We start from the raw sequence: 10,455 nt of genomic DNA, 5'->3' as shown, positions 1-10,455 counted from the left end.
ATCAAGATTCATAATTCACACAGATTAAATTATCCTTTAACTGCTTGGTCTCAAGAACCAATATTGCTGCATATTTTAAGCATCTCTTATATAAGATTAATTTTTATAATAACAGGTAATGCCACTCACAAGGGGAAAATAACAATTTATTTATTATCCTAGATTAGGAATTAAAAAGCTTTTCATTGCAATTTAACTGGTGAGTCAGAATTTTCATCCAGAGATCAGTTATCGTCATCCTGGTGTGAAGCTCATTAACTGGGGAGAAAGGGGAAGAAGCAGAGAGGATGGGGTGGAGGAGACCCGTGGGCTTTGAGTGGGCCCATCTGCGGATCTGGCCTTTGGGCTGTGTGAGGAGTCTGCCCTGGAGATGAGGCAGCCATCTTTCATGGTATCTAAGCAACAGTTCTTCAAACATGACTCTGGCTTTAATTTAAATCATGTTTATTTTCTGATTACAAAATAAATTACAAACAATATTCATTGAAAATAATTATAAAAATTTTTAAGCACAAAGGATAAAATAGTAACTTGCTACATCCTTCCTCTGGAGACTCACACTGATAACATCTGCCTTTGTCTGATAAGGTTGTTTCAAAAGAGGGACAATGCTTGATGGAAAGTGAAAAGGCTGTGTGGTGAGAGCAGGCTGGTGTGTCCCATGAGGAGCAAGGTGGCTGCTGTAGCTGGAGCAGAGTAACCCAACAGCAAGAAGGAGAATGCTGGGAGGGACGGTCCGAGAGACAATGGGGGGCAGAACTGAGAGGTTCTGCAGGTCAGAGCAAGGACTGGGTGTTTCATTCTGAGTGAGACAGGGAGCCACTGCAGGGTATTTATCAAGGAAGTGACGTAATATGACTGATGCTTCTTGGGAGGGGGGAGGCCAGTAGCACAAGGGTAGACATAGTCAAGGTATGACGCTGACTCAGGTGAGGATGCCAGCGGTAGAGGTGGTTAAAAAAATAGGGTGTGTGTGTGTGTTAGAGTCCAGATATAACTCAAAGGCAGAGCCTAAAGTTTAACTGATAAATGGCCTGTAGAGCACAAGAGAGAGGAGGTGAGAATGGCTCCTATGTTTCTGTCCTGAGCAAGAAGAAGGCATTGCTTGTTTACTGAGAAGTGGGAGACTAGAGGAAAGCAGATTAAAGTCAGGACAGCAGGAGCTTAGCTTTGGACACACCACATTTGAGATGTCACTTTGACATCCAAGTAGAGGTTCACAAGTGGGCAGTTGGATTTACGACTCTGCAGTTTGGGGTGATGTCTGGGCTACAGAATTAAATTTTGGAGTTGTCAACATGGAGCTGGCATTTGAGGCCACTGGGCTGAATGAGATCACCCTGAGAGTGAGGGCACATAGAGATGAGATCTGAGGATGACATCAGGGGAGCCTGAGAAGGAGCAGCCAGGGCAGGAGGAGGGGAAGCAAGAGGGTGGTGTCTCAGAGGTCAGTTGAAGAAAATCTTCCAAGACGGAGGCAGTGATCAACCATCAAATCAAAACTGCTGATGGACTGAGTCAGATTTGCTGAGCAATGACCACTGGCTTTGGCAGTGCTGAAGTCAACAGTGACTTTGACTAGAGCAGCTGCAGTGGAAAATTGAAAGTACAGGGGCCTCATGAGGGGATGGGAGGAGAGGAAGGGTAGACGAGAGGTGAAGGCCAAAAAGTAGCCTCAAGGCGTTCACTGTTGATGCAGTGGAATTATGAGAAGTCCCAGTATTCAGTCAGCAAAGAGGAGCTCATTCTTGTCTCTGGGTGTCTGTGAGATCAGCTTGCTGGGTGTCTGCTAGATCAGGGAGGGGATGATTCACCCAACTGACAGCTGCAGAGAAATTCTTATGTCTGTAAAGATGGGATCAGTGGTGTCCAGCAGAGAACCCCTTTACTAGCCATTGTTGTTCAGTTGCTCAGTCATGTCCGACTCTGACCCCATTGCCTGCAGCACGCCAAGCTTCCCTGTCCTTCCCCATCTCCCAGAGTTTGCTCAAACTCATGCCCACTGAGTCAGTGAGGCCCTCCAACCATCTCGTCATTTGTCACCCCCTTCTCCTCCTGCCCTCAATCTTTCCGAACATCAGGATCTTTTCCAATGAGTTGACTCTTCACTGACCGGCCGTTGGCTCTCATCAGATAAGCAACGCAAAAGGTGGAATAATTTGATAAAAGCAGCTCACATTTTCTATTGGTTTTCACTTTCCAAAAGTGCTTTCACATGTGTTACTTGATTCCCACATGGACAGGGAAGGGAGCCATTATTTCATAGGCAAGGAAACTGGGACTTGGTCAAGATCACAGGTAGTGTGAATAGAGGAGCTGGGACTCAACATGAGTTTTGTGTTTTTTTTTAACTCCAGGTCCCAGCTCTCTTAAAAGGCAGACATTGCTTTTTTGTTTTTTTAGCTTGCTTGTGTGAATGCACGTGTGCTAAGTCGCTCCAGTCATGTTACAACAGTGAAATAATTCCCATGAGTCAGGCCCTCCTGTGTGGTCTTTCCATGAATACACCATGTAAACCTCAGAACAACCCTATCAGGAAGTTCCTATTAGCATCCTCACTCTATAGATGAGGAAGCTGATATAGACAAGCTAAGCAACTTGTCCCCCATCATACAGCTAGGACGCTGTGAATTAGGATTGGAACTCAGGCTTTTTGATCTTAGAACTCATGCTCTTGACTGCTACATTCTGCCATTTCATCTTCCACATACACAGTCCTTCGAGCAGAGAAAATACAAATTTATTTGACTATAGTCACATGTGGATTGATATTGATCCTAGTCTAGAATTCCGATAATTTGTGTCAACTAAAGGGAATTTTACTGGGCACCTTCTGAGAGTGATACATGGGGTTAGATACTTTGAAATTAGGCACAAAATAAGTTGAGGTATGGTTTCTTCATTTGGGGAGGTCACAGTGTCAGCAAATGTGCCACCACACGTCTTGTTCGGCAATTCTACCATGTTAGGGCAGCAAGGAGAAACGCATGGTCCAGTAGATATGTTACTGGCCAGCAAATATTCACTCTCCCTGACACCTTCTCCCAGCTCATGGGAAGAGTATACTTCCCTGCCCACGCTGGGTTTGGCCATGTTACCTGCTTTGGCTACCAAAATATTGGTAGATACAATGTGAGCAGAGGCTCTAATTGTGCTTGCAGAGTTTGGCTTGGTCTCATGCGTTTTTTCCACCCGCTGTGAAAAGAACACATCCCTGGGATCCTCTTTAGCCTGTCCCCAAATGCCAGACACAGGGACCAGACCCAACTCTGACTTCCAGCCTCGGGTCACAGCTGACTGACTCCACTCTGATCCCAACAGAGCCTCAAATCAGATCTATGAATGAGAAATAAGTGTTTGTTATTTAAGTCACTGAGGTTGTTGGAGTTGATATGCAGCGTTATTACGGAAAGAGCTGATGAATCCACACAGGAAACATCACCTGAAAATTCACAAATGTGGTGGGAAATTGTAGTTATCATCTTAGAATAACAAGTTGACAGGCAATAGCTATCTGTGGATCAGGACAGGTCAGTTCACTGCAGTCCCAGTTAATATCCAGTGTCTTTCCCCTTGGAGCCACACGTTGAAACTACTCTTGGAAGGAGAGAAAACCAACTGCATATCCATCCTTTCCCTTTTTTCTTTTGTATTAGACTTGTCAGCCATGATGACTGCCACACCCATGTAGAATAAAATGGATTGCAGCCACTGGCAGAGCGACAGACTTAGGCAGCCACATTCTACGTATAACCCAACTTCTTCCAGTTACATCTGACTGGACCAAGGGCAGACACCTAACCTAAGAACAGCTGACCCATAGGCTGGCCTGAAAAAAAATGATTAGGTCAGCCAATCAAGTCCCTCCAAAATTTGAACTAGGAAGTACAGAAACTTACTTGGTTGTTGAAGTAAAGATGCAGAGAAAAATAGAATAGAAGCAGAGAAGAGGCACAGTGTGCTTAAGGCATGACTAGACAGCTGCAGAGTGAAGATCCAGGAAGCCCTCCTGCAGGGACCCCATGCTGCCCTCCAGCTCCTCTATCCAGGAAGCTTGGCCCCCAGGCACCTCTGAGAAGTTCTTGAGATGTTCTTTCCATTATTGCTCAACAGGCAGTCTTCCAGACAAGCCCCACACTCACGCAAGCTAACCTAGAAATGTTCTATTCCTTGCACACGTCGCTCAGTCCATCTTCTCCCACGTCTTCCTGGCTCTGACTGAGGGAGGAGCGGCAGAAGCAGCCACTTCTCACTTTATTTTGGTGACCTTCTGTGATATTGCAATATACAGTTGAAATGCGTAGAGAATCAACTGAAATAAGGCACCACCAAGTGTGTCCCTTTCAAAGTGAAGGGCAGAGGTGTTTTGCAGGCTGTTGATTAGCATGCACAGTCACAGACCCAGGCTCGAGAGTCGGTGCTCACGGCAGACAACTTAGAGAAGGTGCGAGGACACGGTGGCCTGAAGGAGGAAGCTGCAGAGGCCTGGAGGGCAGCAGGGGACACCAGGCTTCAGAGGAATATCGTCTCCTGCGGTAAAAACACCACTTGTGCATTCAGAGGTGATATTCTAATTTCTTCTGAAAGTAATCATAATAAAGGAGGTTATTAATATGCCCCATTTAAAAAAATTGTTTCATCATTTTTAGAAGTAAAACGAATCATTTGTTTTTCTCACCATCCCTGAACAATAAAAAGAGAAATTTCAAATGGTTCCATCATATGTTCTTATTCTACACACCTCCTGTGAAGTCAGGGGGCCCTATGGACCACAGGCAATAATGGAAGCTGTAATCAAGACTTGTGGGAGAGGAGTATATGGAGCATACGGCCTGGCAGAGTGGCCTGGACATAGCCTCCAAGGAATTATCACTCCAGTGTGGGATATATAAGATGAGAATCTTATTTTTAATAGCAAAAACTGTTTTTTCCCTTACCAAACATAAATAGAGAACTCAAAAAATGCAAAGTAGTCTGAGTAACATAATTTTCTAAATGTAAAAAAGGTTGAGATGGATCTCAAGGGCATAATGGTGAGCAAAAAAAAAAGTCAATTTCAAAAGGTTGTATTCTATACAATCTCATTTATGTAACATTCTTAAAATGACTAAATTATAGAGATGGAGTACAGATGAGTGATCACCAGAGGTTACAGGGAATGTATATAACTATAAAGGGATAGCAGAAAGGAGAGCTTGATAGTGATGGAACAGTTCTCAATACATGTGATAAAATGACCCAGAACTGTGGACATATTATACAATGTCAATTTCCTGGGTTTGATATTGTACTATAGGAATGTCAGATGTAACCAGTGGGGAAACTGGGTGACCTCTCCATGCAGTGTCCTGTGAATATATAATTATTTCAAAGGTAGAAGGCTTAATTTTTTTCAAAAGAAAACTAACATACTGTGATTAAGAGAGTGAAATTTAAGCTCCTCATTCAGACTTGCCTCGTAGCTCAGTTGGTAAAGAACCTGCCTGCAATGCAGGAGACCCTGGTTCAATTCCTGGATTGAGAAGATCCCCTGGAGAAGGGAAAGGCTACCCATTCCTGTATTCTGGCCTGGAGAATTCCAGTCCAGTCCATGGGATCACAAAGAGTTGGACATGGTTGAGCAACCTTCACTTTCTGGGAACATTTTTTTTTTTTTTTGCAATACATTTATCTGACAAGGGGTCTCATATATAAATATGAATATGTAAGGAATAGCTATAAATCAGAAGAAAAAGAGGATATTTGAATGTCCAATGACCATTTGAAAATGTGTTCAACATGGTTATTCATGAGGAAAATGGAAACGAAAACCACAATAAGATACTACTGCATATCCATAAGAATGACTAACATTGAGAAGACTAACAGTACCAAGTGTGAGGATGTAGAGCAGTTAGGATTTTGATGTACTGCAGAAGGGAATGTAAATTGGATAAGCCGCTTCGGAAAACTCTGGAGGTTGAACTCCCCCGGAAGCAAATTCTGTGATGAAGATTAGCATGTAGGAAGTTTTTTAGGGAGCACTTTTGGAACCAACACCAGGGAAAGGGAAAGATGAGGAAGAACAGAAAGGAGCTTTGGGAAGAAAGAAAAGCTGGGCTACAAGGCAGCCTCAGGATAGAAGCTCTAAAGCTGGGATAGATGACCATTCAGAGTTATTCGGAGGTGGGGCAAGGGACCTCAGTTTTATACCCCTGATCAGTCATTAATCCCTGGAGAAGGGAAAGGCTACCCACTCCAGTATTCTGGCCTGGAGAATTCCATGGATTGTACAGTCCATGGTGTTGCAGAGTTGGACATGACTGAGCGACTTTCACTTCACTTCACTTCAGTCATCGATGACTGATAAGTCATTGGATGTGGGCTGGCTTGAGAAGGATGTGTGACCTTGTGTGACCTTAGGAGGAAGGAGGTGTCCCTTTCCTTAGCCAAGGCGATCCCTGAAGAGGGTTGACCTCCAGCTGCACACCCAACAGCTAGGAAAACAGTCCTTCAGCTCTGAGGGGGGTCTGAGGGGCACATCACAGCGTCACCACAGTCCACCGCTTGCACTGCTTGGATTCATTTCATAAAGTTTTGAATTCATTTCATAAACTCTCCAGAATTCTGATGGACTTCATTTGGCGCAAACTGCCGTCTCTGCTGTTTCAGCTGGGACACATACCTTCCTCATACCCTACACCCAGTCTTCCTTTCACTCCCAGTTATCCCCTCTGCTAGTCTCAGTGGCTTATCTGAAGCTATGACGCAGACCTTCGTTCCTGAGTCTTGGTTACCACCCCCTTCTCAGGCTATGGTCACCGCACTCGTCATTTTACCACTGAAATTGGCATGGGGTATCAAGAGGCATCAAATGGGTTGTCTGCATGTCAATTATATCCCTCTTTGCCCTCCTCCTGATGACCTGGGACAGTTGTTTCTCCCAGAAGAGTGGCTCCTTTTCTCGCCAGGTGCTCTCTTGGGGAGAAGGAGCATGCAATGCCCCGGCAGCAGCCCTAGCTCACTGGTTCTCTTGCGTGTCCCCTCATGGAAAGTTCCAGAGCCTCTAAGCCTGCAGAGCCCAGAGCCGCAGGGAAGGAGAGCACAAGGTCTCTCAGTGCATCACTGGGAGTCACGTTCCATGAGACCTTTCCTCCTTCCAGTCCTTGGTTTCTGCACCACTGTATTCAATCTACTGGGGGCACAGCACCATAAAAAAGTCACCGATTTAGAGCATACATTGTGTCCTAAAGGATGACATCACATGGTTGCAAGGTACCATTTCCAAATTTGCACTTTAGCTGTTCCTCCAGTAAGTCTTCCATCACTCTATCAGCCTAGCTGCTACTGAATCGTATGGCATTTGATATAATCAGGTGGAGCCCACTCACACAGATTCTCTGCTATATAGTGATGACTTAGTCTGTAAAACTTTGGTAGTAAAAAAAAAAAAAAAAACTTTGGTAGTAGAGTTGGCTTAGACTCTGTGGGCAGGAAAGAAAAACCCATATCTGAGTATGTGTCTGTTATTGTCAGTGAAGTACTTCCCCTTCCAGGATGGCAGAGGTCCAATGTAATAAACCTGCCACCAAGTGACTGGCCCTCTTGAGGGATGGTGCCATATCAGGGACATATCCTTGGTCCCTGAGCCTAGCAAGTTGGACATTCAACAGCAGCATGGGCAAGGTCAGCCTTTGTAAGGGGGAGAGATGCTGTTGGTACCATACAGTCTTCACCCTACCATGATTACTGTATTCGTACGTGCATTGTACTGGCGCTGGCATGGCTAATGTTATGACTGAAGTCTCCATGTTTCCAGCTCATTTCCATGTCTATCCACATTCCTCTGCCCTCTTACTTGTTCTTTGTCCCTGACCTTCCCATCTGTCTCCTCCCACACCTTTGATCTGCTGGCTATTCCATCTGCCCCTGCCTATGGGTCTCTCTGTAAGTTCTAACTTCTGAGGGTTTCTCTTGTCACACAAAGTAGATGGCCAGATTCGCTGCCAAGCTCTGCCCTTTGAGAGGATATTTCCTCACAACTATCTTCAGGTTCACCCAGATTTGGCTTAGACCCACATCCAAACCTGGGCTTCCTGGGTGGTGCTAGTGGTAAAGAACCTGCCTGGCAATGCTGAAGACGTAAGAGAGGTGAATTCGATCCCTGGGTTGGGAAGATCTCCTGGAGGAAGGCATGACAACCCAGTCCAATATTCTTGCCTGGAGACTCCCATGGACAGAGGAGCCTGGTGGGCTACAACCCATAGGTTGCAAAGAGTCAGACACAACTGAAATGACTTAGCACATATGCCCACACTCATGTACATCCAAACCCACCCATCTATGAACTTAGGCTTCTTTCTCTTTGTTACCTGGTCATAATGGAACCCCCACATGGCCATAGGTATGAGCTGCAGGGAAAACACTCTTCAGCTGCAGCCATTTCCAAGGAGGGCTGACAGCTGGCTCTCGTCCCAGCAGCCAGGAGGAATGTCTTGAAGGAGAATGAAGGATATGCTGTAGCGTCCAGCAAAATTATCAACGGCGGCTAAAGATATACCGACCTTATCACCCAGACATTCCTCTCTTAGGTAAACACAGAAGAGAAATGAATGCCTTTGTCCAACAACAACAAAGAAAGATACAGCAATTTTCATAGCAGCTTTATTCATAACAGCCCCAAGCTTGAAACAACACAAATGTCTATGAGCAGGAGAAAAGATGAATGAGTTAGGAGTATCTTCACACAATGGAAGAGGGAACCACAATATAAAAGAACAAGCTGCTGATGGATACAAGAATGTGGTTGAAACTTACAGACATTATGTTGAGTGAAAGAGCCAGAACCCAAAGAGTATATACTGCCTGATTTCATTTCTGTAGCTTACCAAGAACAGGCAAAACTCACTTATGCTGTTAGAAGAAAGAATAGTTTCTCGTTCAGGCAGAGGTTGGTGGGTATTGCCTGAGAACTTTCTGAGGTGGTGGGAATATTTTGTATCTTGATCTGGAGATTGGTTACACTGAAATAGATATATGCCTATAAAAATTCATGAAGCTACGCAGGTGAGATTTGTGTCCTTCACACATTACACTTTTTATGTATTTTATACTTCAGTTTTTAAAAACCAAAAATAAGTAACACATGCAAGAGAAACACTAAAATAAAAGTGTACGAATAAAAAAGATATATTATGACACCTTGGCTCTGACCTTCTTAGCCATTTCTTAATAGGCAGAACCTCAGGGCAGAAACACTGTAAATTCCACTTTGCCATCAGTATATTACATAGAATTACACAGTTGCGGATTTACCTGATGTGATTCTTTTTTCGATCTTGGGGTTCCTGCTCAACTGTCCTTTCTAACTGCAGCAGTGTCTTCTCTCTGACCTTCCTGGAATAATTTCCATTTCTGGAGCAAACTGCATTCTGCAAAACATAAGCATGCTCCAGTTCCTTTCCCTCCACTTCTAAATCTTCTCCTGCGGCTGGTGTCCTCTGTCTTTTCTGTTGGAAGCATTTGATGTCACTATTCCTCAGCTATTTTCAGTTACCCTGTCACTTCCCTTTCCCCATCCCCCAAGGCTTTCTGTGTGTGAATGATTTAGCAAGACTCAGTAATCAGATATTTAAAGGGGCCAGCTTTTTTCTTCTACAAAAAATTAAGCCCACTTAACACCACGATAGGAATTCTGCACAGCCTTGTTCCCATGGTGAATATGTCAGGCAATGATTTATCTGCTGGAGATAGGCAGGTGTGATGGAAGCATTCAAGTTATTTAACCATTTTCTTCATCTATAAAACAAAGAAATGATGGGAGGTAATAGGATTGCTGTGAAAATTATGCAATTTAGTGTCTAGATATTAGACACTAAAACAGTTTCTGACAGTGGTGAGTACCTTAATGAGAATTCTGATCCGAACCATGATGCTCACTGAGCAGGTGCACAACACTTCCATGGAAACAGACAGCAGCCGGAAAACGTCTCCTGTGTAAGTAAATGCACCTCACTTAGGAAGGACGAGTCCTAGACAGGAAATGGTCTCCTGTTGTTAATAGGTGAAACACAATGATTTAAGCAATATGAAGAGAATTCCTTTAAAGACTGAGCTGAATTAATTATTAAAGATGTACATGATGAGAAGGCAGGATAATATCTAGGAGTTTTAAATTATCTACACTTTATTGCCCTCAGTCGATGGGTGTCTGACATGTCTCATCTTCTACTGGGGGATTCTGCAGAATGCTCTGGACCCAGAATATTTCCTGATAATGTACTTTCCTGAGAAGATCTTGAAGCATCTTACTAATTTGAAATAATCAGAGTGCCTTGAATTCCCTGTCATAAAATGATTCTGCTTTGGGGAATACCTTCTCTCAGTTTGCAGATTGTATCTTCAATGTTAAGATGTGTGAAATGGAAGCACTGTTTGCAAGGGATAGGTTAGTTCTGAACGTACAATCAACTCTCC

The 10,455-nt window shown here is 44.0% G+C and overlaps 1 long non-coding RNA gene across 1 annotated transcript; it reads right to left on the bottom strand.

Annotated features, from left to right (window-relative positions):
* Window positions 1–427: 427 nt before the first annotated feature.
* LOC138421574 (uncharacterized) lies at window positions 428–9,538 on the bottom strand. The gene is made up of 2 exons (XR_011249543.1): window positions 9,295–9,538; window positions 428–4,580 (listed from the first exon to the last, which is right to left on the bottom strand). It is a non-coding gene; the product is annotated as an uncharacterized lncRNA (long non-coding RNA).
* Window positions 9,539–10,455: the final 917 nt, after the last annotated feature.

This window comes from Ovis canadensis, chromosome 16, assembly GCF_042477335.2.
Source record: "Ovis canadensis isolate MfBH-ARS-UI-01 breed Bighorn chromosome 16, ARS-UI_OviCan_v2, whole genome shotgun sequence".
Lineage (NCBI taxonomy): Eukaryota > Metazoa > Chordata > Mammalia > Artiodactyla > Bovidae > Ovis > Ovis canadensis.
This window is presented reverse-complemented; position numbering and strand designations above follow the sequence as displayed.